Raw genomic sequence first — 18,854 nt, forward strand, 5'->3', positions numbered from 1 at the left:
TTGTGCATCAGCTCCAATTAGAGGACATCACTCCCCCCCCCCCCCCTTCTTGTTCTTATCCTTGATGTTGCCACTGTTATAAGCCCAGTTTTGCTTCTTCCTCTGCAAGCAGGACAAAAAAGAATTAAATCTCTATAACATTCATGGCCCTGGAAAATTGCCCCAGGCACCACTTCACTGTTGAACCATTAGACCTTCCCTTTCCACTGGGCATCCCAGTTCCCCTCTATGTGGAAGGAGAGAGTCGAGCTCTTTATATTTTTAAAGTAGGTTACGATCCACTATATTAATTAGCCATTTTCAATATGGTAGAGAGCAATTTGGAGTGACTGTGGTGACTCAAAAAAAAATGATCGATTTCTCTTTGTCAATTGCTTTCTCCATATGAAAATATGAAACTGTTAAGTCAGTGGCACCCATCACTCCAGAAACAAGGTGTTGGCAGAGATAGGTGAGGCTATAAAGAAGGAGATAAATTTTTCATTACTTTTACTCAACTGGAAGGAAGGGAGATGGGGATTGGCTCGGATTTTAGTGTTCCTTGTCTCTTGATTTATTATATGAATGCTTGGAATATGTGATTATTTAACACCACTGGGAGAATTCTTTAGACTTTAAATGTATAGTCTCGGAGACATCCAATTTCAAGTATATAAATAGGACTAATTACCTTCTGGATGTGTAGTTCTCCAAACAGTTAAGAACAAAGGTTAATATAATATAACTCTCTGAAATAAACCTTTAGGATGTTATTCCAACTATGCAGATTTTCTATAATTCTCCTTTTAATATATGATCATAGTAGATCACTCCATTAAAAAAAAAATGTCCAGAGACAGAGCTCTGCCTGGAATTAGAAAGATCCAGAGTTCAAATCTAGCCCTCAGATACTTACTAGCTATGTGCCCCTGAGCAAGTCACTTAATCTCTGTTTGCTTCAGTTACCTCATTTGGAAAATGGGGATAATAGCATCTACCCCAGGGCTGTTATGAGGATCAAATGAGATAACTGTAAAGTGCTTATCACAGTGGTTGGTATGTTTTATTCAGTCCTATGACCCTTCAGGACCCCCGTTTGGGATTTTCTTGGCAAAGATACCAGAGTAGTTTGCATTTCCTTCTCCAGCTCAAGACAGATGTGGAAACTGAGGCAAACAGAATTAAGTGTCTTGCTCAGGATCACACAGCTACTGTCTGAGGCCAAATTTAAGCTAAAGGAGGTGCCAAATAAATGCTTATTCCCTTCTTCCCTCCCCCTACCTCCTCACCTGTGATTTCATCAGTTTAAGGTCTAGGGTGGAAATTCTCCTGCTCAAACATTGTTGGGCAACTTTTCTAAAACAAGTTCTTAGATAATAGATTTAGAGCTGAAAAGCCCTAGAGAGCTCATTGAGTCTCACCCACTCATTTTACAGATGAAGACACTGGGGGATTGACAGGGTCTTTGAGCTACTCCACTAAGTGACAGAACTGAAATTTGAACTCTGCCCTCCAGATCATCCCTGAGTGCAGCAAGTGCCCCTAGGAGGTCAAGCTCACCTGGTGGGGCCATAGTGGTAAGTAGGGGCCATAGTGGGGGTGCTTGCCTCTTCCTCTTTTTACTGGATTGCACAATTAAAGAAATCTGAAGATCACTACACTGCTCACCTCATGTGTATCTACATAAAGCCATATTATTTCCATCACTATTCATGCTAACAACAGAACACTGATATGAGCTAGACCTAATTAGAACAGGTAGATAAATGATGGGACAGGTAGATGGAGAGAAAGACAGATAACCCACGTTCCTCTAGGGGCTACTCATTTTAGGTACTGGGGAGCAATTTAATATGAGCTGAATATATGCATTCCTTTCTGGGGAACAAAATCCTACAATGTTTTTCTCTCCATTCTTTAGAAAAAGATCTGAAAAAATAATTTGAAAACAACAACAGCTCTACCTGCCTGTAAAGTAACCCCTCCAGGAAAGGCTTTCAAAACTTCATCTTAAGCCTAACACCCAAGAAGTGTCAAGTCATTCATAATGTATAATTAATATATCCTTCTTCTCTTTCTTCCTCAAGCCCAGGAATTGCAAAACTACTCATATTGTGGCGGTGTTGTAAATAACACTCTTTTCAACTATTTGTTTCCATGTCTGGGCAAATGGATCATTTAATTTGTCAGACCTGGAAAGTTACTAAGTTTGCTTAGGTTTTTGTTCTTGGATACCAGCATATAATTTCATGTATACCCTTTATCTCCCCCTTTTTTTGTGAGAAGAAAAAAGTCTTTTTCCCCCCTAGTATTAATGGAAACCACATGGCTCATTTTACAAAGCTCCTTTCATTACAGGGTGGCAACTCCTTTATCTGACAGCCTCAGAGAATTTCACTGTTAGTGAGAGAGTATCAGTATAAATACAGAAATAAAGAAGGAACTAGTTGAAAAGAAGTGTGGAATAAGAATTCAATCTATTGAAGCAGCTAGGTGACTTACTGGATAGAGAACCAGGTCTGGAGTTCAAATCTGGCTTCAGACTCTTCCTAGCTGTGTGACCCTGGGCAAGTCACTTAACCCCCATTGCCTAAACCATACAGCTCTTCTGCCTTGGAACCAATATTTAGCATCAATTCTAAGACACAAGGTAAGGGTTAAAACCCCCCCCCCCCAACAGAATTCAGTCTATTAAATCAGTGATTTAAATTTATCCCCAAAGAATTTCTATTTAACTAGTCTTATGCATCATTCATATAAAAATACATAACTATAATCAATTATCTTCTTTAATGGAAATTAACTTTTGCTCTGATTATCCCAAATCATCTATATTCACCTACCAAGTACATTTTTGGACCTATATTTAGGTCCATATGTGATCCAAGTGACTCAGTGGATGGAGTGCCCAACCTGGAGTTGACCTGGAGCAAGTTACTTAAGCTGTTTGCCTCTGTTTCCTCATTTGTAAAATGGGCTGAAAAAGAAAATGGCAAGCCACCCTAGTGTCTTTGCCAAGAAAACCCCAAATGGGGGTCACAACAAGTCAGACATGACTGACAGCTTTAGTATCTGGTCACACAGCTGAGGAGGCATCACATTCTAAGAGCAGCTGGAAAGTTGGTCAGTTTTGTCATCTTCCTTCCCTTATCTGCCCAATTTTCATATCCCTCCTAGATATTCATATTGCTTTCTTGCTCATTACTCCTTGCTGGTAATTGAGAGCATCACCTCCCAGATTGGGTAAAGAGGCAGCCTAAGATAAACCTTTGAACTAAATCTGGGGTGGTGGGATGAGAGGATGCTTTAGTTTGAAAGGCTGACATTTTGTATATTTGGGTATGTGTCCTTGTTGCTGTTTTTGACAGATGTAGGTCAATTTTTGGTCTGAATTCATTAATATATTGCTGGAGAATGGAATCCTCCAGGGAAGAAACTATCTATCAATTCAGACCTTCTCCTGCTCTGTCATTTATTGTATTAGAGAGTTTCATGGAGAAATTTAATAATTTGAGAGAATTAATTATCCTTATTCAATTAAAAGAATTTAATAACTTGACTAGGGTTAGTAACACAACCAGTATGTGTCAGAAAAAGAATTTGAACCCAAGTTTTCCTTATTGAGACTGACTTTCTATCCTCTATGCTTTGCCATAATAAAAAATAAATTAATTAAAAAGAAATGTAAATAAGAAACATTGAACAAAGGAGTTTATTTTCATCTCTGTTTAATTATATTGGAAAGATATACTTAGGTATGATTCTAAAAAGCATATCCTCTTATGGATAATCTAGTATTTATGTTCTACCTCTGGATAATTGTAAAGTAAATGTAATCTCCTTTGAGTCAGGGATAGAGATGTTTGGCAGGGATTAGAGAGGTCATTGTCACCACCAGTGCCATCACAACAGCTAGCATGGTTATAGTGATTTAAGTTTTGCAAAATGCTTTACCAATATTATCTCATTTGGTCCTCACAACAATCCTAGGAGGCCGATGCTATTATTATCTCCAGGAGGCAAATAGAGGTTAAATAACTTGCCCAGGGTCATGTTGCTAGTAAGTATCTGAGGTCAGATTTGAATTTAGATCTTTTTCAACTCCAGATCCAATACTGTATTCACCATGCTGCCCCAGTTCCTCATTTAGGATATCTAGTCTGACCCTCTTATTTTATGAATGAGACCCCGAAATTTAAATCATTTGATCAATGGAGGAGGTGGCAAAGTCAGGATTTGAATCCAGTTGCATTGACTGACCACCATCTTTTCTTGTCCTTAGTTTTCACCTTGATGACTGGTCCAGCAACACCTTCCTCCCATGTATGTTTGGGAGATTGCATCTATCAGTGTTGCCAGCATCACTAAACCTGGTCTCCAAGGGCATCTTGACATCTCCCTAATTTCCTCAGTATCAGAGTGAACAAAAGATCCTTCTTCCTCTAGTTTAGAGGAGACATCCTGGGTGTTTAGTAAAGACTGAAAAACAAAGAGAAAAAAATTGCAAGAGCATATTATAGGAATAGTGAAACCAACTTTAGAAGGCATGGAGGGACAGACTGATTTGAATACATTTGACATAAAATTTATATTCTGGTAGGTGGAGGTAGCGCCCCCCCCCCCAACAATCTTCCCTGTGCAATTTCTCCATCAGAGGCACTGTTTCTCATCTCCAGAAAAAAAAAAAGTTTCTTTTTCCTCTAAAGTTTAGCTCATCATCCCTGTGCAATTTCTCCATCAGAGGCACTGTTTCTCATCTCCAGAAAAAAAAAAAAAAGTTTCTTTTTCCTCTAAAGTTTAGCTCTTTCTGTACTTCCTGTTCTGTTCCTCTTTCTGGGCTCAGTGATGAAGGTCCTTGGCTCACTGCTAGCCCCTTAGCAATGCTGTGATGGTGGACTTGTCCTGAGCACAGTCACCCTTTCCTTCGCGTAGGTTACCCATGCCACCTACTTCCCCATAGCCTATTTTGATGACTAATTACTGGGTAAGGGACTTCTCATAATCTTATAACCACAATTTCTCAAAACCAAAATACTGTAATAAGAAGTTTTGCCTGTGGGAAAAGAAGGCTTTTGTCATTATATTGTACTGTAATTATAAAAGCAAATGCTATTGTGAATCATTCATACTCTTGATGTAAAAATTAAAATTAAATCTCAAAAAATAAAATAATTTAGGAGGTTTATTAAATGATCATTAGAAATCAAGAAATAAAGAGGATACAAAATAAAAACCATGCGCCCATGGCTGGTTAGCCATTTTCAAAATCCCCTACCTTACCACCATCACCGCTGATTGCTGCATCATGCCAAAGAGGAGGAGCAGGTCTGCCCTTTGGATATTTATTCCCTGTCTACAGGAAGTACATAATGATAGGAAGTCAGTGGGCTTTCAGGAAATGTGGTTCCCCTTTAGGGTAACAGATTTTCAATTATACATTGATCATCAACTCATGGACATTTGTAATTTCTTTCTTTTGACAACTCCTTGCAGGGTAGGAGAAGTTCCAGACTTGTGATTTATTAGCTTAGAGAACTCCAATAAGAAGAAACACCCTCTGCCAATGAAGGCTGGCCACCTCTCTGCAACTCTAGTCCATTCTGTACATTGCTACCAAAGTAACCCTTACTAGCAGATCTGACCATATGGATTCTCTTACTTGACTTTCTTTAGTAGCAGAATTGAAAGAGACATTATGGAGGAGCTGTGAACTGGCCCAGCCATTCTGGATAACAGTTTAGAACTATATCAGAAGGATAAAAACTGAGTATACCCTAATAAGTCTGCATCCTAAAGATATCTAAGAATAGAGAGAAGGACCTATATGTACAAAAATATTTATAGCAGTTCTTTTTGTGGTGGCAAAGAACTGGAAATCAAGGGGCTACTTGTCAATTGGAGAAAGGCCAGACAAGTTGTGTTAAATTATTGTGATGGAATACTATTGAGCTAAAAAAAAATGATGAGCCAAATGGTTTCAGGAAAACTGAGAAGTCTTATATGAATTGATGAAAAGCGAAGTGAACAGAACCAGGAGAACATTGTGTGTAGTAATAACAATATTGTAAGGTTGACCAGTTGTGAAGACTTAGCCACTGATCAGTAATCCAGGATAATTCCAAAGGACCCATAATGAGAAATACTTGATATCTCCCAGAGAGAACAAAAGAACTCTAAGTACAGATTGGAGCACACATTTTCTTAAATTTTATTTTTCTTACCTTAAAAAATTTTTTTTTGCAACATGGGTAATATGGTATATTTAGCATGATTTCACATATATAAATATATCATAATATATCTCAAATATATCATATATGTAAATATACAGGACATAATAATATCATATTTCTTGCTTTTTCAATAAGTGGGAGAGAGGCCAGAAGGAGGGAGAGAATTTGAAACTCAAAACTTTTTAAAAGAATATTAAAAATAATTAATAATTTTTAAAAATGTAAAAAAGAAAAGACTATATCTTCTCATCTGCATGAAACCATTTTTCTTCTGTAATTTCCTCAATATACATTCATTCAACCTTAAGATATCTAGTCAGGGGCAGGGGAGAGGAGGAGAAGAGAGGAAGATTATCTCCTGAGCCAATCTTCTGGGTTGGACCAATAGTTAATGAAAAATTTTCTCATAACAAGCCCAAAATGCCCCTATTCAATTTCTGCTTCCTGCTTCTAGACCTGTACCTTGAGGACCACAAGAAGAGGCAGAGCCCCTTTTTCAAATGAAAGCTCTTAAAATATATGAAGATAGCTGAGTCTTCTGGTTTATAAATCAAACCTTATTTTCTCTAACTGATCCTCATATATTGTGATATTGAGACCCTTCACTAGTTTATTTTCTGTATATGTAACCCCATTTCCGGGTACTATATTTGGCACAAAAAGGGGCTTACTAAATGCTTATTGATTGTATGATTGTTCTGAATACTCACTAGCTTTTTAATATCCTCCCTAATCTGGACACTCAAAACCAAACAGAATACTCCAGCTAAGATCAGACCAGAGCAGAATACAACGGGGATGCCATTTACTTTGTTTTGGAAACCATTCCACTCTTAATGAAGTCCAAGATTGTGTTAGACATTGCATGTCCCATTGGCTACCCTCATTTTTTACTTCGCCTTCTTGACCTTGGCTGCCCTCACACTGGGTACTGCACCATCTCCATCCCCACTTCTCAGCTATTGTATGTTATCTTTTTATTTGATTGAACGTTCCTACAGGGCAGGGACTGTCTTTCATTATCATATTTGTATCCCCAGCATTTAGCAGAGTAGTAGTAAATATTAATATTACATTAAATATTAAATTAGCTAATTTAACATAGTATTTAACATAGTAGGTGACATTTTTGGATTCAGATCTTGGCAAATCTTCCAAAGTTTCCACAAAATGACTATCTTCAGACTTTCCACTTTCTCAATTAAGCTTTTATTTCATTTCATTTCATTTCATTTTAGGCTTTCAATGTGGTGGGGAGCACTATCCAGGAGGGACTGGGCAGATAGATGGACTGGTTAACTAATTTAGGATTCAGATTTTCTTTCTCCCTTTCTTCTCCCACCTCCCCATGGTGGCAAATAGTCTGGTATAAATTATACCAGTGCTTTCAGGCAATATAGATTTCCATATTGCTAATGCCAGGAAAGAAGACACATATCACACATACAATAAAAAACAGTTAAAAAAATAAAGTGGAAGAGGATGTGCTTTGATCTGCAATTAGACTCTAATAGTTCCTTCTTTGGTTGTGGATAACTTTTTTCATCATGAGTCCCTTGTAAATATTTTGGGGTTTTTCTTCACTGATAATAGTTTAGTCCTTCACAGTTGATCCTCATATAATATATCTGTTATGGTATATATTGTTCTCTGATTCTACTTACTTTACTTTGTATCAGTTCAGCCTTTTCTCTGTTTTTCTGTTTTTCTGAACTTGTATTGTTTGTTGTTTCTTAAGGCAAAATAGTATTTCATTAGGAGCATATAGTCAAGTGATAGACAACTCCTCAGTTCCTAATTTTTTGCCACTACAAAAAAAAGGTGCTAAAGGTATTTTTGTACAGGTAGGTCCTTTTTCCTTAATGCTGATCTCTTTGGGATACAAGCCCAGTAGTGGCATTGCTGGACCAAAGGGTATGCATAGTTTCGTGGCCCTTTGAGCCTGGCTCCACATTGTTTTCCAGGATGCTTATATCAGGTCATAATTCCATCTATATTACATTAGTGTTCCAATTTTCCCACATCCCCCCGCCATTTTTCATTTTCCTTTTTGGTCACGCTAGCCAATCTGGTAGATGTGAGGTATTGTTCTCAGAGTAATTGAGAGTTGTTTTAATGTGCATTTCTCTAATTAATAATAAGTATTTTAAGTGTTTATTGTTTTCCAGGTACTGTGCTTGCTCCGCATTGAGGATAAAAAGAAATGCAAACTTAGTCTTTAATCTCCAGGATTCGCCATTCTCATGGGAGAAAGAGACGACATGTACAACCAGGTACATACACAGCACCTGATATAGAACATGACATTAGAAATAAAGAGCTTAGAAGCTGGGAGAACAATAAAAATACAAAAGGAGGCATTTGAGCTATTTGAAGGGATGCCAGAGATTCCAAGAGGCAGAGGTGGAGGGTGAGCATTCTAGGTGTGGGGAACAGCCAGGGAGAGATGGAGTATTGTGTCTGATGAACAATAATAAACAGAAGTTTTTCCCCCTTTGCTCTTCAGAACTTTTTCGAGTTGCTAAGGTACAGTGACCTCATAGTGGGCGCTTGTAAGAAGTACGTTTGCTGTTTTTGTTATCGATGTGCTTAGTTATGCTCATAGTTTTCCTAATATTGAACCAGCCACATTTCTGCAATGAATCGCAGTTGGCGATAGTGCATAGGTTTTGTGATGCATTGCTGTAATGGCCTTGCTAATATTTTATTTAAAATATTTGCATCAGTCGGTTTGCAGATTTGTTGCTCTAGAAGAGAGCTTTGGGTCTGATAACGTGCCCCAGAGGCAGAGGTGCCCAACGTTCACCATCTAGGTCCTCTGCAGGGAGAGGGACTTGGTATAAAGTGAGAGGGCTTAGTCACAGAACCCCAAAGCCTGCATTCAGTATAGAACCTGATCATGTAGAAGCTCTGAGAGCTGGATCTTGAATATGAATCTCTTTGAGAGGGTGAGAGCAGGTCAGGATGGCTCCAGAGAGAGCCAAAGCCAGCCTGGGTAGCTATGGGCATGCCGGAGAGCCTTGGGTCTAGGACATGGCTGACAGCCCTGAGTCTATCTAATTTCCACAGTGTCTTGGGGACGATGATGAGAAACGCTTAACAGATCTGATATCTGAATTGGCATAGCTCTGAGTCCCTGATTGATGGCAAAGACAAGGAGAAAGCTGGGGACAAACCAAAGGGGTCTGGATGTGACAGAGATTACCATGCAGTTATACCTGAAAATGAATTTGTTTAAATCTGAAGGTTAGGCTGTGCTTGCTTCCTATGTAGCTATAAATGTATAAATGAGCATACCATTTCCCTTTTAGAATGCCTCTAGAGGGGAAGGACTCTTGGTCTTGTCTTTTTGTATTTCCAGCAGCTGACACTGTGTCCTAGCACATAGTAAATGATCAATAAATATTTGTTGAGTGACTGATGTACCCAGTATTTTTTTTAAGAAATCCCATTAATTTTCTGATTGGGTATCAGCATTCTTTAATAGGTATGTACTATCTGTCCCTTTTAAATATAGTGCCGAGTTGTCTGCTCAGAGTTCTAAGAAAAGTAGGTACTAAAGCAATTACTTACTCTGACTCAGTATCCTGATAAAATATATTTGTTGCTGGGTTCTTTTTTATTTTTTTTTAAACCCTTACCTTTTGTCTTAGAATCCATTCTAAGTATTTGGCTCCAAGGCAGAAAAGTGGTAAGGGCTACTCAGTGGGGATTAAGTGACTTGCTCAGGGTCACACAACTGGGAAGTATCTAGTCTGAGGTAATTTTTGAACCTGAGGCTTCCCATCTCCAGGTCTGGCTTTCTATCCATTGAACCACCTAGCTGCCCCATTGCTGGGTTTTGATGGTGACAAGCTGTGGTGAGATATAAGGGTGAGATATGAACACCAGAAATGTTCCATGACTTGGGGACAAATGTTATTATTGGTCTGATTATAGACATAGATAGATGCATGGATGGATGGATGGATGGATGGATGGATGGATGGATGGATGGATGGATGGATGTATGGATAGGTAAGTAGGTGGATAGATGAATTATTAAGATTACTAGGTACATTTAAAGATTCTCTTTCATTTGAAAGCCAGGTTACTCTGGGCCGGAGGTCAGGAGCACTATAGTATAGAACCTGAAATTTTGTTTTTTTCCAATTTTCAGTTATCTGTTCCCGGTCAAGAATGCCACGTGATGAAATTCACCAGAGATGTTTGCCAGCAAATATATTGACCCAATTACAGAGCATCCAATGGGATCCTTCCTCATTGTCATGGCACACAGAGAGAGCCCCAGTATCACTGCGTAACAGAGTGTCCCCAGGATGTCTTTGTGACCCGATTAATTCTTGGTAATCACTTTTCCCCATGCATCACTTCTGACTAATGAAAAAAAGCCCCAAACTTCTGTCACTTGATAGAGAGTGTCATATTAGAGAAAAACTCCTCTATGGATAAACTGACTTCCTAAGGAAATGTTGCTCAAATTGGTAATTTTTTTTATATTAGCAATTCTATATAGGTATGTATATTAAGTCTATACCTATATTTTAAATACACTTTTCAGATTACCTTAGAAAATCCATAGTTTAGAATAAAGGGTCTGATTTTGCCCAGGTAGTGACATTGCAGTCAGGCTGCCCCTGCACCTCACACTATTGCCTGGAACATAAAAATTAAGGTGATTTGAAAACACAAGAGTTAACAAGCTATATGTTGGATAGAATTGAAAGAAAAAGAGAAAGAAAGAAGGAGGAAAGGAAGAAAAGGAGGAGGGAAGGAAAAATGGAAGAAAAAAGGAAGACAGGAAGGAAAAAAGGAAGGAAGAAAAGGAGGAAAAGAAAATGGAAGGAAGGAAGAAAAGGAGGGAAAGAAAAATGGAAGGAAGGGAAGAAGGATGGAAGAAAAAGGGAGGAAGGAAGATAGGAGGTGAATTCTGATTCGGGTTAAATATTTAATTTTACCCAAATTTAGCATATTTTTCCTCTTTTTTTTTTCAAATTGGTCTTTGTGTAACATTGCTAATCAAGAAGTTGGAAGGTATGAAGATGGTCATTTTGTGGAAACTGGAAAATTTGCCAAGATCTGAAACAACTCCAGTTTTTATTGAAATGGAATCATTAAATAATGCGGCATTATATAAAAGGATGATTCACACAATAAACTAATTTCAGTGTAAGGAATTAGCTATTAGTCCCAGATGTTGGGGGAGTGATGTATTTCATTGCCCTGGTGAGCTCATTTTGAGGCTTTCGGTGTCGTGGGGAGCCCTGACCAGGAGGGACCAGGCAAATAGATGGAAAGTTGAACCAATTTTCCCTAAGCTCTGTGGGTGCAGAATTGAACACTGACCTGAATAGAATGCTAATAGTGAGATAAGAGGTCAGTAAAAATAGTAATAGCTAACATTCACATAGCACTTTCACTTTCCAGACAACAACCCTAGGAGGTAGTGGTGAAAGAAAAATCTTTCTTTTGGACTTTTACCCTGATTAATGAGGCAAAACTCAAGACAAAGAAAACTAAAAGGCATTTATTAAAAGTAACATGTTGACAGGCTGATTGCTGGAGATCAGTCAGGCTTCTAGGTGGGCCAGCTATTTTTTAATATAGCTTTCATTAAGAGATAAAGGCAAGTCTGATAGGTTCACATGGGTAGAAAAGGTTGGACCCTTGCAGCTCAGTTCCTCCCCAGGTACGTGACTCTTTGCACAGGTACATGGTACGTGACAATTCCCTGGTACAAACAGGTGAGGAGTGACCAGGGCCAATGAGTATGTAATCTGAAAGTCTGCAGACTGGGTGTTGCCTTCCCCCAGGTGGGTCACCAAATCAAGATAACTTTCAATAATTGGTGACATCCCCATTTTGGAGTTGGGGTAACTGAGGCTGAGAGAGCTTAAGTGATTTCTCCTGCATAGTAACAGCCAGCACATGTTTGAAACAGGTTCTAAACTCATATTTTTCCATTCAGAATTTTACCCTCTAGAGCCCAGATAATATTAGGAAACAGAGAAACCTTTCTTCCTCAAAGGTTTTTCATCATTGAGTCATTTCAGTCATGTATAATTCTTTATGACCCCATTTGGGGTTTTCTTGGCAGAGATACTGGAGTAGTTGGCCATTTCCTTCTCTAGTTCATTTGACAGATGAGGAAATTGAAGTAAACAGGGTACAGTGACTTGCTTAGGTTCAAACAGCTAGTAAGTATCTGAAGCTGGATTTGAACTCAGGAAGAGAAGTCTTTCTGACTTCATTCTGACTTATTCACACAGAGCTGGTAGAGCCCTAAAAGAGGGATAAAGTGTTCATTGGAGAGTGGTACCTTAGCTGGGCTATAAGCTCTAAGTTCAAATTCTACCTCAACTAAAATCCTCATTTCAGCTGGGATTACAGGAACAATTAAATAGCTAAGCATCATCACTCCCTTCTGCTGAACTATTGAAGTAGCTGAATTTAAAATGGATTCTTCAATCAAGCATAATAAGGCATACTGGTTTTTCCTTAGCTAGGAAGGAGAGTTGAATATTATAAAAGTAATAACTAGCACTCATATAGTGTCTACTAAATACCAGACTGAAGAAGGAAATGTCAAACCATTCTAGTATCTTTGCCAAGAAAACCCCAAATGGTGTCACAAAAATCAGAAAGGACTGAAATGACTGAGCAACCACAAAAAAGTGTCAGGCCCTGTACAAAGAGCTTTATGCATATTATTTCACTTGAAATATATTCCTGTGACAACTCTAATTGCTATTATGATCCTTATTTTATAGTTGAGGAGAATGGGGAAGAGAGTATAAGTGATTTGCCCAGGATCACACAACTAGTATTTAAGGGTAGATTTGAACTCATCTTTTTAAAAAAATCTTTACCTTCTGTCTGAAATAGTTAAAATTAAGTCATGAAGCTGCTAGTAGCTTTAGTAGTTTTATTACATCAAAGTAGTGATAGTAAAGAGAGGGAAACGTAGGAAAGAGGTTGAGAGTAGCTTAGTTTACTATCCTATTTTCCATTGGATGGATTAAAGCTCAACACTGACAGAGGTTCCTTTAGGTTCCAAACTCCAGCCAGAAGAGACTGAGCAGACTCCTGGTTCACATATCAGGAACCTATCATAGTTCCTTAATTTGCCTGGCACCGCCCAGGGAGGCAGTGTCTATGGAATCAGTTTCCCATCTCGTTGGATTCAACTCCCTTTCTCTGAGGGTTTTTTTATACCTGCACATCTCAATGATAAAAGACCTCCAGGTTTGATGATGTCTAACAAAGAGCCACAATGGGGAGAGAGGCTGCTTTCCAACATGTCTTAATGTCAGTTCTAAGACAGAAGAGAGGCAAGGGCTAATTGAGGTTAAGGGACTTGCCCAGGGTCACAGCTAGGAAATGTATGAAGTCACATTTGAACCCAGGACCTCTTGACTCTAAGCTTGGGGCTCTGTTTGTTGTGCTCTCTAACCATCCCCAATCCAAGTCTTCTTAACTCCAGACCTAGTTCTCTATCCACTGCACCACCTACATTACTAATTATTTCAAAGACAATGCCCTAGCTGACTTAACTGTGTGCTTTTTGTGTCCCACATCTTAGCCAACTTCATGCCAACATAGGCATCTCTAGTTCTAGAACCAAGATCACATCAATCCTGTCAATGCTATTGGAATAAGAGTATCAACCTTCTCCATGAAATAACTTTTCAAATCAAAGCATCCTCCCCCAGATAAATTATCTTTCTAATTATTAGAATGTAAGTACCTCAAGGGAAGGGAATGCCTCGCTTTTGGCTTATCACTATGCCATCATCCTACTCTAAGATGGATAGTTTTTTTTATTCATTCATTCACTGATCTGTTGATATATGTTGATAACTCATAAATTGATTCACGAATGGAGGCTGGTTTGTAATTTTGAAGCCTTTTTTTCTGCAGACAACTGAAGCACTTATGATTCAGGATGCCACTTTTGGTCTAATATGGATTCTTCTCTTAGGCGTCCAGCAGGAAAGAAGTGGAGAGAGAGAGACAGACAGAGAGAGAGAGAGACCGAGAGAGAGAGAGAGAGAGAGAGAGAGATACAGAGAGAGAGAGAGAGACAGAGACAGAGAGACAGAGAGACAGAGACAGAGAGAGAGAGAGAGAGAGACAGAGAGAGAGACAGAGAGAGAGAGACAGAGAGAGAGACAGAGAGAGAGAGAGACAGAGAGAGTCTGATTAGCTGGTTGAAATTATAATTACATTTTCTTCCCTTGTGGCATTTTGACTACATTAAATCTTACTGACATTTAACCTTACAGGCCATCTCTTATGAGTCAATTTCTTAATATGTAAATTGAAGATGATTGGACTTTTTTTCAGTTCTGTTGAAAAACACTGATCACATCTGTTGAAGGAATTGGAACTGTATGGGTAAAATGTGGTTCCCCACAAGTTATTATTACTTGGATAGAGGGAACGTTGGATTTAATGGCAAGAATTCAGAACAAGTGTTACCAGTTTCATCCCTCTCCCCCCATTGTTGCCTAGTGTTATTTTGAAGTCTCAAGGTAATTTAAATGGCCCTGAGGTTGGCTGCTAAGAATAGGAATGAGTGCTAGAGATTTTTCCTTGGAGGGTAGAAAATGAACAAAAGGTCTTAACATTTTCCTCATTCTCCACCTTCTCACATTTTTTACTTTTAATTTTATGTGGTAAAGACTTCCCAAGCAAAGAACTTAAAAATATATTGTTTATCTTCCAAGGCATGCTGGCCCAGCCATCTCAGAAAAGAGCAGTGACAATACTCTCTTTAGCTTGAGGAAAAAAACATGGCAGCAGATGGTACCTTTAACAGATGACAGCAGCAACTTGGTGAAGAAGCAATAGATGATTGCTTCAAGACACCGGGAAGCAACTGCTGATATGAAATAGATAGCCTGTGGAAGTAAGATGGAACAACAGCAGCAAAGGTCCCCACCAAAGCCCCTAGGAGAGAGGACTTGGATAAACACCAGGTTGCCAGGAGACAGAGCTGCCAAAGGCAATGATGCAGTCATGATGCAGCCCTTCCTCACCTCAGAACAAGAGTTGCTCTGCTTTCCCTGAAATTGGAATGAGATTGAAACTTTTTCACTCTAGAAGACTAAGAATATATCTGCTTCTTGGTATTCTCCATTATTTACTCTGCTACTCTGTCCCAATTAAATGCTTTATGGTTTGGTTTATGGTTCCTGCCTGCTCTTTTGAAGGAATATGTATTGAATGAGAGCTTAAATCCTATTTGTTTAATTATGATTACCAAAAGGTCCCACAATGAATTTGGGGAGCTGTCAGAGATGCCGTATTCATGTGGGACCTATGCTACATTTATCTGGAAAAATATAAAAATGCTGATGATTTCTTTGTGGGAAGTGTATCTGCACTGTTTGTAATTAAAAGTCTAGAGAACTAATGCATTTCCAGTTGACTCAAGGAAGAAAACATCTGTCTTTTTTTTTTTTTTGGCTCTGCTAGCCATTACACATGAAGAATGGAGTTATAATGGGGGTTATCCCAATCAATACAGCTCTCTCAGGGTAGTACCATATGCTGAAAATCCTACTATTTCTGTTTTTAGTCTGATAAACCACCCAAGATCAAAATGGAGACTAAAAGCTTCTATAAATCCCACGTCTACTCTAAGTTGACATGTTGAAAGATTATACTAGAACTAGAAAGTCAGGAATCAAAGCACTTGACTTTGGCTCTGTAATTAGCTTTCTTTTTTCTCATTTTGGATATGGTGGAGATAATTGGGATTGCTACCAGGTATCTAAGACATTAGTTGATGTCCTGATTACAGATAATCTGGCTGATTGGGTAGAGCCAGTGTGTAAAATGGTAGCCTGGATCAATCCTTTACCTTGACAAATCATTCCTTTTTTCAAAATGGATAAAAATATCCAACTACATTTGGGGTACTAACCATATTTATTTATAGGCAACTGTGTCTTGTACTTCAGAAAAATTTACAAAAGGAAGCAGCAGCATGCTGTAGTAGGAAGATGGCAGTATTTCCTATCTCGACCAGGATTCAAATCCCAGCCTTACTACTTACCAGCTCTGTGCCTTTGTATTCTCATGTATTCTCTTGCCTCATATTCCTCATTTATAAACACAGACTTGCACTAGATTGTCTCTGAGTTCTCTTCTACTTATAAATCTATGATCCTAGGATTTAATAAAGACAGAGAAATAATCATCTTTCATTATTTCTAATAAAAATTATAGCATGGCATTATCCTGAAAAAGAAAATTGGGGGTGAAGGGAGAGAAAAGATAGCCAAAAGGACAAAAAAGCACAGAACAGTGGTATTTTAGAATAAGGGAAGATCACATTTAGGTGGATTAAAAATAAACCCATTTAACTGAGCCACTCTTCAACTCAATGTATTGCTATTCTTAATTGGCTGGTAAATAAATGACAACACATTTAAGCAATTTAGGAATTACAGTCAAGATTGTTGTGCTGTTTTCAAAACAGTTAGCTTAGACTGATACAATTACAATAATAATGGTTCCTGGCAGGAGAAAGCACTTTTTCCCATTGCCAGTGGAAAAGAAAATGAAAGCATCATGGGAATTTCAATATCAAGCCTAATATTTTCCTTTTCTTTCAGCTCTTCACCTTACAGAAACCCCCAGTTAACCAGAATTCAGTTGATTGAAATCTTCAATGAACAGATTTTTTTTTCTTTTATAATCCTTTTAAAAAGAAAGCAAAAAAGCAAATAATAAGTGGATGGTGGCATGACCCACTCTGACTCATTCTTTCATGGGCTGTATTTTCCCTCATGATTCCAGGGTATCCTACAGGGCTTTGGATAACTTTACTTGTACATAATTAGCTTGAGTCTCCACTGAGTTTCCTCCAATTTGTTATGGGGTCCATAACTAGCATAACAATTCCACTTAACCATTGAACACAAGGTAGTTTTTTGTTTTTTAATAAAAAAGGAATGTGTATAATTGAAAATCTGTTACCCTAAAAAAAGAACTGCATTTCCCAGGAGCCCACTGATTTCCAGGCATTCCATACTTCCTGTAGACAGGGGATATTAGGCAAGGACGTGAAGGGTCTCAGCTTTTTGTTTCCTGTCCTGAGTTTGATGGTGGGGAGGAGGGTGTTTGAACTGGCTGATCAGCCATGGGCATGTGGTCTTTATTTTGTATCTTTTTTATTCCTTGGTTTCCAATGATCATTAATAAATCTCTTAAAATATAATATTTTTTTATTATTGAGATTTAATTTTAACTTTTACAGATGTTTATTTCATAGATAAAGGAAGAGCAACCCTACAAATATTTTTCTTAATTTTCCACCTCACTTTAGTCTCTTGGGCGAGGAGAGACTTGTGTAATGAAATCATATTCAGTGAATGATTTTACCCTCTTGTCTTAACCATAGAGATAATGACTCAAGACAGCAAATAATGAGTCTCAACTAGGGAAAGGTAGAAGTCTTGGCTTGTGGCTTTCTCAAGGCATCTCCTGTGAGGTTGTATATTATAACTATTATCACTTTACAAATTAGGAAACTGCTAGACAAAAGTCTAAAGTGATTTGCTCTGCCAGACAGAAGAAGAAAAAAAAAGAAATAGAACTCAAATCTAGATGATATAAATCTCCCCATCTCTACTTTTTCTTTCTTGAGCCAGCATCTTTCATAAAGGTCTAATCAGATTATCTATCTGCTCAAATTTCACTTAACCATTCTCTCTTTTTTCCTAAATATAATTCACAAACTTTGCAGGTAGTTTAAGATCTTCCATAACCTGGTGTTAATCTGTCTTTAGCCATAGCTCATGTACACTTGGTACTCTCATACCTTCGTCGGATGTTCTGTATTGCCTGGAATGATCTTTCCACCCCTCCTTTCACCTATTAAACTCATATCCATCTTTAAAAGTTAAGTTCAAATGCATCATTTGCAGGAAAATATATCTTTTCCCTGGATGTTAATAATCTTTCTCTGTAGGTTTCAAGGAGCATATTGTAAAATGGAGATTTGAACCCTAGACTTCAATTCTTAGAAGTCCTTAGTATTTCCCAGAATTCCCTATAATCTCACCTGAGTCTCCACCTGGGCGAGATCACAATTGGTATTTAACAGACTCTCTGTCTCCCAGGCTCTCTCTCTTCCATTGCAGTGATGTAGTGGGTAATCTAAGTGCAGGGGTTTTGAATGGGCTAATCAGCCCTAGGCACATGGTTTTCTTATTTTGTATTTTTTTATTCCTTGATTTCTAATAGTCTTTAATAAACTTCATGAAATATAATATTTCTATTACTAGAGACTAAAAATTAATTTTACAGTTTTGACAACCACAAGATTTGAATGAGAACTCAATTAAAAAAAAAAAAGATAGCCTAGACAATTTTTTTTTTTTAAACCATGTTCCTCCTGCCAAGGCTTTTCAACAAAGCTGATTCTTGAGCTCCTCCTGACCTTCTTGACCATGATCGCTCACCTGGTCCCAGCCCTGCCCACCCGGCTCTTGCTGCCTGTTCCTGACTCCATTTATCCGCTCTGAACCTGCTTGACCCAGATCACTTTCTCAGTCCTGACCCTCCTAGGCCCAACCCCAGCTGATCTCCAGCCTCAGAGCCAGATGGCCCCAGGCCATCCCCAGGACC

At 38.3% G+C, this 18,854-nt stretch overlaps 1 long non-coding RNA gene across 5 annotated transcripts in view; it reads left to right on the forward strand.

The window, feature by feature from the left end:
* The window catches only part of LOC130454651 (uncharacterized), a 147,710-nt gene extending 129,585 nt beyond the window's left edge, over positions 1–18,125 (forward strand). For all 5 annotated transcript variants that reach the window (XR_008912442.1, XR_008912443.1, XR_008912445.1 and 2 more), the window contains 4 exons: positions 1,416–1,556; positions 8,381–8,485; positions 10,372–10,558; positions 14,942–18,125. This is a non-coding gene — a long non-coding RNA (uncharacterized LOC130454651). The remainder of the gene's footprint in view (positions 1–1,415; positions 1,557–8,380; positions 8,486–10,371; positions 10,559–14,941) is intronic.
* The last annotated feature ends 729 nt before the right edge of the window (positions 18,126–18,854 follow it).

The sequence above is a fragment of the Monodelphis domestica genome, chromosome 5 (genome assembly GCF_027887165.1).
Source record: "Monodelphis domestica isolate mMonDom1 chromosome 5, mMonDom1.pri, whole genome shotgun sequence".
Taxonomy (NCBI): Eukaryota; Metazoa; Chordata; class Mammalia; order Didelphimorphia; family Didelphidae; genus Monodelphis; species Monodelphis domestica.